At 40.2% G+C, this 14958-nt stretch overlaps 1 long non-coding RNA gene across 1 annotated transcript in view; it reads left to right on the top strand.

Annotated features, from left to right (window-relative positions):
- The window catches only part of LOC134496453 (uncharacterized), a 108296-nt gene extending 93926 nt beyond the window's left edge, over positions 1-14370 (top strand). The window contains exon 3 of the long non-coding RNA XR_010067892.1: positions 12850-14370. This is a non-coding gene — a long non-coding RNA (uncharacterized LOC134496453). The remainder of the gene's footprint in view (positions 1-12849) is intronic.
- The last annotated feature ends 588 nt before the right edge of the window (positions 14371-14958 follow it).

Genomic DNA, 14958 nt, shown 5'->3' with positions numbered 1-14958 from the left:
AGCTACAAGAAGATCCCTATATACCAATGTTTCTCAACCTTAACAAGTTGAAGAGGTGTGGACTTCAACTCCCAGAATTCCCCAGCCAGGTTTGCTGGCTGGGGAATTCTGGGAGTTGAAGTCCACACCTCTTCAAGTTGCCAAGGTTGAGAAACACTGCTCTATACTCAGCAACTCTGCCCTAATTTACACTGCCACCTGCTCCAAATACTTGGATCCTCTCCTTCAAAGAAAAGCACACTGGCCAGATCACCATGAGATTGAATTTTTACTGAGATCCCAGAAGAGAGCTGTTTTTCTAGCATTTTGCAGCTTTTGCCTGTGAAGCAGCTTAAATATCTTCTTCCTTTTGCCAATCAATCATATTTTTGCAATTTTATTGTATAATTGAAAAATAGCCAATAAATATGTGTTGTTATACCCCATGGGTGCAATAAATAAATAACTGGGGAAAAGAAGATGTGTGTATATAAATAAAAACATACACACACAAACAATCTCTTGCAATTAATGAAAAAAAGCAGACAGAGCATCATGTGTTCTGGTCTAATGGTTTCAAAAGATAAAGACTTGGGAGAAATAATTTATGGTTTTGCAATGAAAATGAAAAAAAATAAAGCTTTAAACTGAATTCCTCCATTTATAAGCTATTTGCAGTAACCAAAAAATTACACAGTGGACCAGATGTTAAATTGAGATTAAATTTTAAAACAAATAAATAAGGGGAGAGAGCTTGGGGATATTGTAAAAACAAAAAAGCTTCAATGAGGGCCATGGTAGAATTTCAAAAAGTAGAAAATGCAAATAGAAACTTTTCCTCATTTCTCACAATACTGTATGCCTGCAATGAGATTGTGGTATCCTGTGCTTGAGACTGGTGTTACAAGTCTGCATTTGCCCCTCCCTTTATGGGCCCTCCTCTGATCCTGAATGAAAGGTCAGCAGCTGGCAATTAATTCACTCCCTCAAAGGGATTTATCTTAACAGTGCATGTAACTCTCATTAAATTACTGTGAACAGGAGTAGTAACAGCTATGAGCAATTCTATTAGAAATTTTCTTTTTTACAGTGTGGGGCACTCTCCTTCCTTTCTCAAAGTGATGAAAACTTACACGTGTTCATTTATTTTCTGACAGAATTGTTAATTGTTGATTGAATCATTTACTATTTTAACACTCAGTGTTGTTGCTATGTTCTTTTTTGTGTGTGCACTATTGACAGTATTTCCCCCCTATTGTGTACTATGCTGAAACTAACAGAAAGTGATTTTATACTTCACTGTGAACATGCTGTAACTGCTAGGAAAGAAACAGTCTACCTCAGAAAACACAAAAAAACTCACCCCCCTAACTTGAGACTATTGCCTCTCATAGGGTCAGAATGCCAAGAAAAATGACAGTATTTCAGCCATATAGTCATGTGAAAAAGAACCTCCCCCCCAAGTTTTCTTTTTTAACCTATGTGGACATATCAGTATTTTATCCTCATTCAACCAGTATATAAAGATAAATGTGATGTAATTGAACAAAATAACTGAAAAATTGTCCTTGCAATCATATATTCAATAAAAAAAAGTAACAGATATGCCATTTCCTTCTGTGAAAAAAGTAAGTAAACCCTTGAGTCTAATACCTGGTATTGTTCTCTTTGGCAGAAACAACCTCAAGTAGGCTTTTCTTATAACTGTCTACCGGTCTCTGAGATCAACCATAGCATTTCCACCACCGTGCTTTACAGTTGGTATCAGATTCTTCTGGAGAAATGCTGTCTTGGGTCTTTGCCAAACATGTGGCCAAATAACTCTGTCTTTCCTCGTTTGCCCCGAGCACATTGTTCCAGAAGTCCTGGTCTTTGCCTAGGTATTCAAGAGCAAACTTTAGACATGCCCTGATGTTCTTTCTGGACAGCAGAGTTTCCTCCTGGCACACTCCCTTGTAGATCTAATCTGTGCAGCTTCTTTCTAATGGTTAACTCATGTGCTTTGACTTCAGTAATGGTGAGAGCTACCTGTAGGTGACATGATGAAATTCTGGGGTTCTTAGAGACTTCTTTCAGCATCTTGTGTTCTGCTCTTGGGCTGAACTTGCTGGGATGGCCTGGCCTGGGCAAGTTGGTGGTTGTTTGAAAATTTCTCCACTTGTAGATGATCTTCCAGACAGAGGAATGATTGATGTCCAATTGTTTGGCAATCTTTTAAAATCTTTTCTTAGACTCATAGGCATCTATAACCTTCTTTCTGAAGGCCTCAGAGAGCTCTTTCAATCTAGGGATGGTCATACTACATACTCCAACATCAAAAGCAAATCAAACTAAATGCTTGAGGTTTCAATAAGATAGGTTCCTCCCAGATCCTCTCTAATGATGTTCTAATCATTTGCAACTGATCTGGTGCACCTGATCCTAATTTTAGGTATTTGAGGTAGTAATAATTTTTTTTTTCCGTTCAACCATGTCTGGTTCTATCAGAGACTGCCTGGACAAGCAGTTTTCTTGGCAGGCTTTTCAGAAGTGGTTTGCCATTGCCTTCTTCCTAGGACTGAGAGAAAGTGACTGGCCCAAGGTCATCCAGCTGACTTGGTGCCTGAGGCAGCTCTAGAACTCACGGTCTCCCAGTTTCTAGCCTGATGCCTTAACCACTACACCAAACTGACTCTCTAGTGATAAATATAGGATTGTACTTATTTTTTCCACATATGAAATTTGCATTTATGTTTATTTAAATTACACAAAGGACTACAAAATGTAAATGGTACATGATATTTGTTATATTATGACCTCTTTATCTATCAGTATTGCTGAAATGAAGATCAAATATCTGTATGTTGAAATATGTTGAAAAAGTCAAACATTTCAATGGATTGACTTACTTTTTCACATGACTGTATTTCAGTCTTTAGGAATAAACATATTCATATCTTATGTATAGGGTGACCATACGTCCCGTTTTGAACGGGACAGTCCCATTTTTTTAATATTTCCAGACTGTCCCATCTTTTTAATATAAATGTCCATTTTGTCCCGTTTTCTTAAAAACCTTACTTAAAAATTTGAAAGTTCCTGTGAACCTGTCAGAATGCAGTCTGACTTTAAGTGGAAGGAGGGGAAGCTCAGCAGAAATGGCAGGAAAAAAGCCGCAGAGCTCAACCCGGCGGGAAACCTAAAAAGAAAAAAACAGGATCAGCTGATAGGCGGTGATCAAAGGGCGAATGCGAGCTGATTGGCTCCTACCTTGAAACAGCAGGAAGAAAAGAACGTAAAAGCACAGCCAGAGGAAGAACGGCTTGTCATGGACAACCGTTGACTCTCCAGCCCAGCCTTGCCTCTTGCAAATGAAGGAATTCGAAGATTCCCAGCCCGAGAAAACCAGAGAGGTTCCTGCCTGCCGATCCAGCCCGTCGCCCAGTCCTGCCCCGTTTTGCCATCCCAATGTCCCATTTTTAACCCCGTCCCGTTTTGCCATCCCAGTGTCCCGTTTTTGTCTCGAGGAAATATGGTCAGCCTACTTATGTAGGTTTGCCGCATAGTCCTTTTTTTAAAAATGATGATTAAGTGGTCATCCGATGATGATGATGATGATGAATTTACTAATTTATATCCTGCTTTTCTACAAAAAATGGATTACCTTTCTCCCAACTTATGTAGTATTTCCAAACCTTATGCCCTTCATTCCTGGACAACAGTTTGCAGTTTTAAATCTCTCTCTCTGCAGGGCTCTCACTCCCATCAACTGACTCTGAGTGCCATATAATTCCTCAAATCCATAATGTGGGTTAAACATAATAATCAAAATTAAAACTCAGGTCATATATTATAAAACCAAAATGTATATACCATGACTCAAACTTTCCAAAACCACAATTAAGAGTAATTATTCATCCAAAGGATAGTCATAGAAGCCCTCCCCACAAGTCTTGGTGAAACAGCCAAGTCTTCACAGACTTTCTGAAGATCAGGAGGGAGGGGGCATCTGAGTGGCTGGGTAGATACTGTTCCAGAGGATAGGAGCAGCAATGGAAAAGACTTATTTCTGTGGCTCCTTTAGGTAGAAATCTCTGATCAAGGTGACATGTAAAGAGCCCACTCTACTAGAGTGGTGGGCAGATGTTGGGCAGATGTACTGGTGGGCAGATGTTACAGAAGAAGGCAATCCTGCTGATATGCAGGCCCTGCTTTAACGGAGACAATCATCTGAATTGCAGCGGAAGCCAACTGGAAACCAGTGCAGCTCTCAAAGTAGAGGTGTTATACAGGTGCCTCACAACAACAATTTGCTCTCATTATGCCTCCCTGGGAATCGTAGTTGCACAATAAAGCTTTCTATAGTACAAATCTTCACAACCACAACGAACTACAAAACCCTGAGATTTGAGGGCTCTAGGGAGTCCATTTTCTTTTTCTTTTCTCCATCACTTTGCCTTCAAACAAACAAGCAAACAACACATTTGTGGTGTCACTTGTGTAACATAAACAACTAGTTGAAAGCAAGTGGCTTGGATCCTTGAAGCCATTGTTTTAGATACTACTATGAACTTTTTTTTTAGGACTAGGAATATTACCATTTTGAAAAGGATAAAAACCTTAAAAGAAGCCACAGGGATTCCTGCACAAATAGGCCCTCTGTCTATACAATGTTTTTGCCCATCAAAAACTAATATTCATTAGTTTACAATAAAACCTAATTTTGAAAGAATATACAGCTGGCATCATCAGGCTGTTTAATGTCTCCAGATTCCTATATTTACCACAGGAGAAATACTTCTACTTAAATAAAAGTAAAAGTATTTCTCCTGTGATAAATATAGGAATCTGGATTATTTCTCCTCTAACACCTCACTTGCTGTCTAATAATTTTGATTAGATGTACATCTGAACTTACTCATTTGCTTGGCCTGATGTACATCAGCTGTTCTTTGCTGTTCCTGTCTGCAGTTCTTGGTAGTATTAATTGCATGAGTGAATCCAATAATCTTTATACTTTTCTGATTTTGAACCAATCCACCTTTAATCCAAACATGCCTTTGGTAAGGCTGTTTTACTTTCTACCATGTATCAGTAAGTAGTGCTGTTGCTTATGGCAACCCATTTCAATGATCAAAAGACCACTGGATTAATCTCTAGAAAACTGGGAAGTAGATTAGCCTACCCCATTGTAGATGGGTATTTTTGTAGTTACATCCAACCCTGTGGTTTTAAGAATATTGTATGCATTCATTTTATTTATTTATTTATTTATTTATTTATTTATTTATTTTTACATTTCTCTGCCACCCATCTCATACACAATGACTCTGGGTGGCTTACAAAGAATAAAAATCATATAAATACATATAAATACAATATGAATATCGAATATAAAATATAAAATTCAAAATGGGCAATGAGATCTTATCCTGGCACCCTCATGGGGCCAACCACCCCCATGAAGAGCTGTCGCCCCTCCCATCCCAGGCCAGGTGGCATAGCCAAGTTTTTACCCCCTTTTGAAAGGCCAGGAGAGTGGGAGCCTGTCTCACCCCTGGGGGTAGCTTGTTCTAGAGGGCGGGTGCCACGGCAGAGAAGGCCCTCCTCCTGGACCCTGCCAATCGGCAATCCCTCATGGACAGGGTCCGTAACATGCCCTCCCTGCCTGACCAGGTGGGATGGGTCGATGTAGCGAGGGTGAGGTAGTTCCTCAGGTAACCTGGACCCATGCCATATAGGGCTTTATAGCACCTTGAATTGGACCTGGAAGCAAACCGGTACCCAATGCAGCTCGTGCAGCAACGGTGTTGTACGTGCCCTTCTAGGGGCTCCTAAGACTGCTCGTGTGGCCACATTTTGCACCAGTTGTAGCTTCCAGATACTCTTCAAGGATAGCCCCATGTAGAGCGCATTGCAGTAGTCTATGCGGGAGATGGCCAGGCATGAGTGACCGTTCGGAGGGACTCTTGATCCAGGAAAGGGCAGTGCAACCCCATCCAGAGCCAAAGATGGCAAATTCCCAGATACTCAGGAGCCCCCAACCCACAGCCACTCCATCTTACCAGGGTTCAGCTGAAGCCTGTTGTTCCCCATCCAGACCCCTACAGTCTCCAGGCATCGAGAAAAGGTGGTCACAGCCTCACTTACATCACCTGGAATGGAGATGTATAATTGAGTATCATCAGCATATTGATGATACCTCACCCCGTGGTGATGGATGATCTTACCCAGCAGTTTCATGTAGGTGTTAAAAAGGAGTGGAGAGAGCACTGAATCCTGCGGCACCCCACAAGGGAGGGGCCACGGGCCATATCTCTCACTTCATATCAACACTGATTGGGACCGGCCCTGGAAGAAGGAGATGAACCAGCACAAAACTACACCACCCACCTCCAACTCCCTGAGCCAATCCAAAAGGATACCATGGTTGATGGTACTGAAAGCCACTGAGAGGTCAAGAAGAGCCAGGATGAATGCACTGCCTCCATCCCGCTCTCACCAGAGATCGTAAGTGTGACCAAAGCTGTTTCCATCCCATATCCGTGCCTGAAACCCAGCTGAAAGGGGTCCAGATAATCTGTTTCATCCAGGATCCTCTGGAGCTGTAATGCCACCACTTTCTCAACCACCTTCCCTAAAAAGGGAAGGTGAGAGACTGGATGAAAATTGTCCAGAATAGTAGGGTCCAGTGATGGTTTCTTGAGGAGGGGGTGCACCAGCACCTCTTTAAAGGCTGCTGGAACCACTCCCTCCCCTAAGGATGAATTCACCATCACCTGGACCCACCCACACATTACCTCCCGAGCTGCCTTCACTAGTCAGGAGGGACAGGGATCTAGTTGACAAGTGGTGGTGTTTACAGACCCAAGAAACCTGTCTACTTCCTTGGGCCCAACAGGATCAAACTGTTCCCAGATAACAGGGTAAGTACGTTCCCCAGGCATCTCCGCAGACCCTGCTACATGCTTGCCATCCAACTTGGAATGAATCCGAGTGATTTTATCCTCCAGATGCCCAGAAAACTCCTTAGCATGGCCCTGTAGGTGGGTTTCTGAGCCCACCTTCCCCAAAAGGGATCGGGTGATCTTAAACAGGGCTGTTGGGTGACATTCTGCGGATGCAATAAGAGCAGAGAAATACTGACATTTTGCCACTCTTGCCACCACAGGGTAGGCCTTAACAGCGACTGTAGCTTGTATTCAGTCACGCCGTCTTCCTCCAGTGGCGCTCTAGGCATCTCTTAAGCCTCTTCAGAACCCTCAGCTCCTCCATGAACCATGGGGAGTGTCAGGTTCAATGGGACAAGAGAGGTAGCACAGGCACGATTTATCTATTATATCCACTTTTCCACCTCAAAAGTTCAAAATAGATTACAATTTAAAAGCACTCTCTCTCTCTGTATATATTCAGCAAAAACAAAATTGCAATAACAGTTTCTAAAACCAAATAATCCCAACGCTCCCAAATCAGCCACAACAAGATTCTAATCAGATAAATTAAATTTGCATGTCATATGTATTTATCTCAAGATTCCTTAAAGTCTGGAAAGCAGTGAAGACTTATTTTACAGTGCTGATGGACAGCTGAGTCAAAACTTAGAATAGATTGTCTAAATTTTGTTAATAAACTTGTAATCTCTTAAACTCACATTCTGGAATTAATCACATAGTTCTCACATATGTCACTATGGTCACATTTTATTTTCTAACCTAAAGCAAATGCCCATGCTGTTATCTCAAATGGGAAACTGATGTGAGGAAGAATTGTCAGCTTTACAGTACTGTTCCCCATCTGCTGTTTTTCCACATAAGAATCATGTCTCTATTAAAAACTAGATGGATACCCTACTATAGGTATTCCTTCAGCTAGGCCCAATGGCAGAAAAAAGAAGCCTGCTACAGTAAATTTGCTATATATTTGAAGGTTAAAAATGTTGGTATTTTTTCTGATCTGGATGCTGCAGTTGAGGCAGTCTTTCTAAATCTACCCAGAATACTGTCTGAGCTAAGATAATGGAATGTATTTCAGTAAGAAATCTTATGGAAAGAGTGCAGTTAGAGTGCAAGATAGATAGATAGATAGATAGATAGATAGATAGATAGATAGATAGATAGATAGATAGATAGATAGATAATTTACCTTTTAGCATTTGATATAATCTACCAAGCATTCTTCCAAAGCAGCTGTAGTGGCATGGTGTTGGAATGATTCCATACTTAATTGCCCTGTCGTTTTAAGAAAGTTGTGGTGGAAAAGTTTTGTTTAACAGCTTGGTATTTTTGTTATAGAAACATTTAATGTCCATATGAGATTACTGGAGGAGGTCACCTAGGGACTTGATATGAAGGGACAGCAATATGTAGATGACACCCAACTTGACTTTTCCTTGTCATCAGAGACAGGGAGACTGAGGAAGTGCTTGGATACTGTCTTAATTCCCATGTGCTGGAAGATGTTACTTAATCAATTTTGAATGGAGTTTTTTCTTTTGAGCCTTTTCTTTTGAAACCTGGATGAACTTTGTGGCATGATGTGTCTTTCACCAGATTTCATTGATACTAACCATGCTCTAATAACATCCCACCTGGATGACTGCCATACATTTTATAAAGAGTTGCCTCTGAAAACAGTTGGAAACTATACATAGAGTATGCAATGGCTAGAATTCTGATTAGCACTACTTGCCTGGATCGTGTCTGATCGGTGTAAAAATAACTTCACAGTCTGTTGCTTATTTGCTTCTAGGCCCAGTTCATGTAACAATGCTTATTGTCAAAGCCCCACGAAGAGTAGGGATTAAGTACTTGAAGGAGTGTTTCTTCTGTTAGCAACCTGTCTTGTGCAAAAATAACTGACCAACATATTCTCCAAGTACTATCTCCATCTAAGCAAGAAAAGGGCTTTCTCATCCCAGGTTACAGAATACCTTCCCAAAAAGAAGTATCTGACACCAATTTTGCTGTTCATTAGACTAGTTTTCATTACTTATTTATTCAGAACATACTTATGATCTTAAATATTTTGAATGCTCCATTTTTATTACATTTTATTACAGTTTGATGTGCTGTTGTCTTGATGTATCTATTATTGATTTTTACTTGATTTAATTATTAATCAAGCATTAACAGCAATTAAAATATAAATGTTGCCAAAGTGCATAACATGCATCATGTGCAGTTTTTTGCTACTGGTTGGTATAATCAGAATGGTTATCGTCTGTCTAAGATGGCCTTGAAAACCCAGCTGAAAGCAATGCCGGGCAACCTTCTTTGGGGAGTGACATTGCCTGCGGCAGCTGATATAAACCCCTCTTGTTCTCTTTTCATGAGCCTGTGGAATTTCACCCACTTGTACAAATAACATGGAGTGTTTAAATCGTGTGTTGTCTTCTATCCCCAAGAGTCTGAAATAATGCATTTCAGATTTTCTTTTGCCCTCTGACTTTAACTGTGTGCCTGCAAAGAAATCTAATCAATCATAAGGACCGATGTGACATTCTCCCCGATAACAGAGGGCACTTTCTGGTCGAGTCACAGCACCAGGTGGTGGACCCATTGCAGCCCTGAGGGTTCCAGTTACATCCAGTTAATGGCCAGTCCACCATGACGAATTTGCACACAAAGGGACTCAAAACCCTGCACCAATTCAAGCTCCGTTGAAGTTAATGGGGCTTGTACTTTGACTGTGGGGCTGTCTAGCAGGGAACTCTTAATCCCGGCTTCAGTTCTATTTTATAGACCACACGGAAGATGGCGTAGAGAGATAAGGTGGCATTTTGCGGGCAGGCAGAGGGGGAACGAAGGCGAGGGAGCTGTTTTGGAAAACACAGGTGCTGTGTGTAAACAGAGACAGACTCCTGTCTAGACAGTATGCTGCAGGCCTACGAAAGGGAACTGCCGAGAGTACATCCACATCTCTTGAATGATGGCTATTCATGAATTTTAGCATTTCAGCATTTATATAGGAGCTGTACTTAAAAGAGACCAAACTGGCTAGACCAGTAGGGTGACTGACCTGACCTCTTCCAAACACTTTATCAAAAGGGTGTGTAGTCAGGGAGGATGAAGTCACTGGTATTTTTATCCAAACATTGTCTGCAATAAAAGTGTTTTTTTTTTAAAAAAAAAAATCTCATGTTTCTTTAGCTTTAGGCCAAAAGAATTTCCTGGGAGAAAAACAGCTGAATTATTGAGGATGAGTGGCAATGTTGATTTGCTGGGGTTTTAATGTGGAATTCATGATTTTTTTTAAAAAAAGGATATTTTTTTCTTATTTTGTTTTAATATCTTGCTCTTTTTTAGCTTTGGACCAAAAGAGGATTCTGTGCTGAGTTATTGGAAAAGAGTGACAATATGATTTGCTGTGTATTTAATGCTTGGGATAATTCTAGGTATTTCTGCTTCTTTGGCTGTGTAAGAATTAGTTCATGGTGTATATACAATTGCCCCCCTCCTCCCAAATTGACATGGGCAAATGTATTTTTAACCTTGCTTTCTCCAAACTGGTTAAAGATTGCCACTCCCATCATCACCAGTCAACACTGGACATGCCAGTCCTGGATGATAGAAATCACAGCTCAATGGCTTTGGAGGGTGCTAAGATAAAGGAAGGCAGCTGGGAAGCAGCAAAAACAGTTTCCTCTTAGAATTACTATTTCTTTAGCCATGTTCGGTAGATTGGGCATAATCCTGCCCTTGTAGTGAGTGCAAAGAGGCAAGTGGTAGAGGTTGCATGTATTTTGCCCATGTACAGAAGAAGCCAGACTAGACTGCCTCTCTGCTTGCTCCTCCTCCTCATATTTACTGTGAGGGAGTAAATTATTTATCTGCTTTTCTATAAAATGAAACATGTTAAAATTAAATAAGTGTGTGTTTTCATAACCTTTCAGTGGTCTGTCATGCTTGCTAGGTGGTACTAATTGCCTGGCTCAATAATTTAATTCCCATTAGCTGGGAACTTGATGTCTAAGATCCTGCTGCAGGCACTGTTATCTTCAAAGGTGAAGCAGATAGGAATGAACATGGCATCTTTTGGGTGGTGGCAGTTGTGGGATAATCCTGCAGAGATCCTCAGCTGATATTGATTTCTCTAGCCCTTTAGCCACGGTGTGAAAATAACTTACCTCCCAGAAAGATTCATTTTATTCCTATGTCTCCATTTTTGACCCTAGTTTTTCTGTGGCCTTTATAGACTCATTATCTTAAATCAAATATGGAATTGTATTATTCCTAATTCCTAGCTCACTTACAAATTTTTGCTGAAAAGCAGAATCAGAATATTTTAAATAAATAAAGCAATAATAGGAGGAAGGAACAAAGTAGGAGGCATCATTACCCTATCTTCCTTCTTCTCAATTGCAAAAAATAGTGTGCAACTCTTAACAGACTAAATGAAGTCAAAGAGAATGAGGGAGAGTAGGGGGAATTTAAATAATCTAAGAAGCTAAATGGCAGTGAACAGATCTCATTTGGGGACCTTGCCGTTTCTTTTAAGGAAAAAAAAAGCGGGGGATAGCCAGATCTGATTTGTTTGGCTTTAGGCAGAGGTAGGCAACCAGTAGCCATAGAACATAGGCAGGCTAATTTCAAAAGGTCTTCACAAGCAGCTAGTTGGGACCTCTTTTGATCTTTTGGTAGCCCAGAGAAAGAAGAGGAGGGGATGGGCCTTTCTACACTGGCTTCACTGCAGCTGCAGGGCCATGAACTTTGACAGAGATATGTGTTCCCTACCCTAAGCAGTTGCACTCTGTAAGAGCCAGTTCTGTTGCATGTTCACGCTGATGTCATGGCACTTTTACCAGAGAACTTCCTCTTTTGTGTGCCATTACAGAGTCCTGGTTTCACCCTTCTTCCTCCCAGGTTTTCCAAGTCATGTATAGTTGGGCTCTTCAAAGGCCCTTTTATCTGTAAGAAAACAAACAAGAGAAACAAGTTCTTCTCTCTCTTTCTCCCCCCCCCCGCCCCCCTTCTCTCTCTGCAGTAAAATCATGACTCAAACTTTATCTGTATTTATGACTTGAGGTCTGCAGGGCCATGTTTTGTAAATTTAACCATGTTGGGATACTCAGATATTACATTCCTGTGGCAAAAGAAATACATACATGTGAAGGTACCTGCAGTTTCACATATAAAGAGCTCTCCTTTAGCTTAATCAGCCTCAGTGGCTTTTATCTAATTCCTCAAAACAAATGTAGCTGATCTATTGTAATCTTCAGTAAATTTGTATCCTGTCTTTCATAAAGAATCCTCACAAGGTAATTTGCAAGTAATTAAGAGAAAATACTCTTTTAAAAAGCTATTTCAAAATCAGATTAATACTGATATGATAGATGATACTAAATAGGACTAGATTAAGAATTTAGCATTATTAGGAATATTCTTCAATTAAATAAATTCAAAGGGGAAACAGATATTTATATAGCACTGTCCATTTAACAATGCTAGTATATGTGTATCTGTTTAGAAGTAAGTCCCTTTAAGCTTCACAAGGTTTATTCTGAGGTATGTACAAGGTTACAGTCTACAGGATTCAACTTAAAACAATGATGAATACATGTTTCTTTGTAGTATATATGAGATAATGGACAATTTAGGTCCCAATATGGCACTATCAGGGCCATAGAATTTTTTGTTCCTCCTTCCAACCTCCCCTGATTTTGCTTTCTAAAGCTGGAAAATTTGGGGCCTTTGTAGAAGGGAGGGCCAGAAGTGCTGGGGATTTGCACTCCCAATCCTCCCTCCTGTCTCCAAACCCAAACTGTATTTAGTTCATCTCAAGGGTTGGCTTAGATACATTCCTTTCTGTTGCACAAAAAGAGAAAGGAAGAGGGGGTTTTTAATGGAAAAAGAAGAGCTGCTGCTACAAATGTCTCTTCATCCTTATTTACAGCTTGTTGCAATGCAACCCGCAGAATGTTGGAGAGGCTCTTTGGCTTCAGTAAAAGGTTGCATTGGCCAAAAAAAAAATGCTACCATTGCCAGGGTCCAGTCCATCAGTCCCAAATATCCAATATGCATGGTCCAGGAGAAGAGCAGAGGAGCTGGATGAACAGCTGGAAGTGAGCAGGGGACAAGAAGAAAAAGGAAAACGTGTGACATTGTTCTGTATAGAATCGGGTTAATTATGTGCATAATAAATACTCTCTTTAATATTTTATTTTACCTTTGATGAATCTTGGGTGGGAGAGGGGCTGTTTCCTGATTTCTCAGGTCCACTGAATAACATTTGCCCTGACCAGTTAAACTAACCTGAAAATGGTCTTTATTTATGTGTGTTTCACTGCCCATCATAACTTAAGCAGAGGGTCCTTCACTCTGTTCTTTACATAATTGTTTTGTCCCTATAAACTTTGCAACATGTGAAGCATGCCTTTCCCCCTGTTGAGCCCCTTAGCCACATTTTTCCAGTCTCTATTATTTTCCCTTCCTTCCAGCTCTTCTCTTTTGCTCCAGTGTGTGCCAAATGGTCCCAATTTATTTGAAACCTGAATCCAAGAACTGTTACCATGCAGAGTTTATTTTATTCTAAGGATAAAATCTAGGTGCATCTCATGCAAGCATTCTGAAAAACATAGATGGTTCTTTTTTAGTCATGTGGAATAATTGCTCTGCTATATCATCTATGATCATTTCAGCCACCTCATTATGCCATCTAAGCTGTACTTCCATTTAATTGAATTGCTAGTTACAACAGCCACTTAATTTCACCATAATATTTTAATACTCATATTATAAATCTCAACAGAACATTGTTCCAAATCATAAATTGGTATTATCGGCTGTCTGCTGCCATCTGTGATCTGAGGAGGCAGAAAGGGCATGAGTAGTAAGAGACCAGAACTCAAAATGATCCAATCTTTTATGTCTTTTTGGTGCTTACCATTAATTATATCTGGCCATAAAACACTTGGTCTAGTTCTTCTTGCTGCATACTAGAGAGAGAGTCAAGGCTTAACCTACCAAGGTGGAAATGAGGAACATAAATGACTGAAATAGATAAATGACTTGCGTGAGAGGCATAAGAAAAACAGAGAGGCAAAGATCAAAATGGTGAACTGGTTTCCTTTCCTGCCCTGCTTTCTGTCCTTTTGTGTGTTAATTATTTTAGCATTAAGCAATCCCTTGGGTCTGCTGCATTTTCTCTAGGATTCAGACCTTTCGGAACCTTCTTGTACCAACAGTTTTCAAATGTATGAACTATGTAAGTTTGGGAAATATGGGGTACAAGAAGTTTTTGACCCAAGAGTCAAACAGTGGCAGTTGCTATAAAATTTCTGCAGAACATTTCAGTTGATATGAACTGGCACCAACTCCAGCATCACAGTAAATGAAAGACATATTTTCACATTACATCTGTCTCATGTGCTGTTAAGTAGGAATAAATACATACAGCTTAACCTTTCACAGAAATTGTACTTCATGAGCTGGTTCTTTGCTCTTCAAACAGATTAAAGAAAAGATACCAAAATCTGTGGGCCAAATGCAGGGACAGTTCACACAAGAGCTTATGAACTAGCCACTGTATATATGGAAATCTCCAGCTACCATAGCAGATAACTAAATTTCCTTAACATTAAATGGTATAGGGGCAACCTAAGTTTCCTAGAAGAATGGGATTTTGATATGTAGTATAGAATTGCCTCTCTTTCTGTATATCTTTGTCTGTATTCCTGATAACTTGCTAGAATTCAGCAGCCAAAGGCCCTAGTGCTAAGTAAGAAAACCTAAGTTATCTTACTTTTTCTTACTTAGTTTTCCCAAACATTGAGAACTATACCTTCTGTAGGTACATGGATCCTCAAGACTAACTAAAGTTCAGATCTTTATCCTTTGGTGCTCCCTACATGTGATGTGATTTACATTTTTCAAAAGGGTGCTAAAGCAAGCAAGAGATCCAGACTGGAAATGCCATAAACGTTTTCTACCAAATCACCGCCTATTTGTTGTTTGCCCCCATCGTATAAACAATGAACTATTACATATTCCATTCTATTTTGGG

Source organism: Candoia aspera, chromosome 1, assembly GCF_035149785.1.
Source record: "Candoia aspera isolate rCanAsp1 chromosome 1, rCanAsp1.hap2, whole genome shotgun sequence".
NCBI lineage: Eukaryota > Metazoa > Chordata > Lepidosauria > Squamata > Boidae > Candoia > Candoia aspera.
Note: the sequence above shows the minus strand (reverse complement) of the source record. Positions and strands in the feature narration are given on the sequence as shown.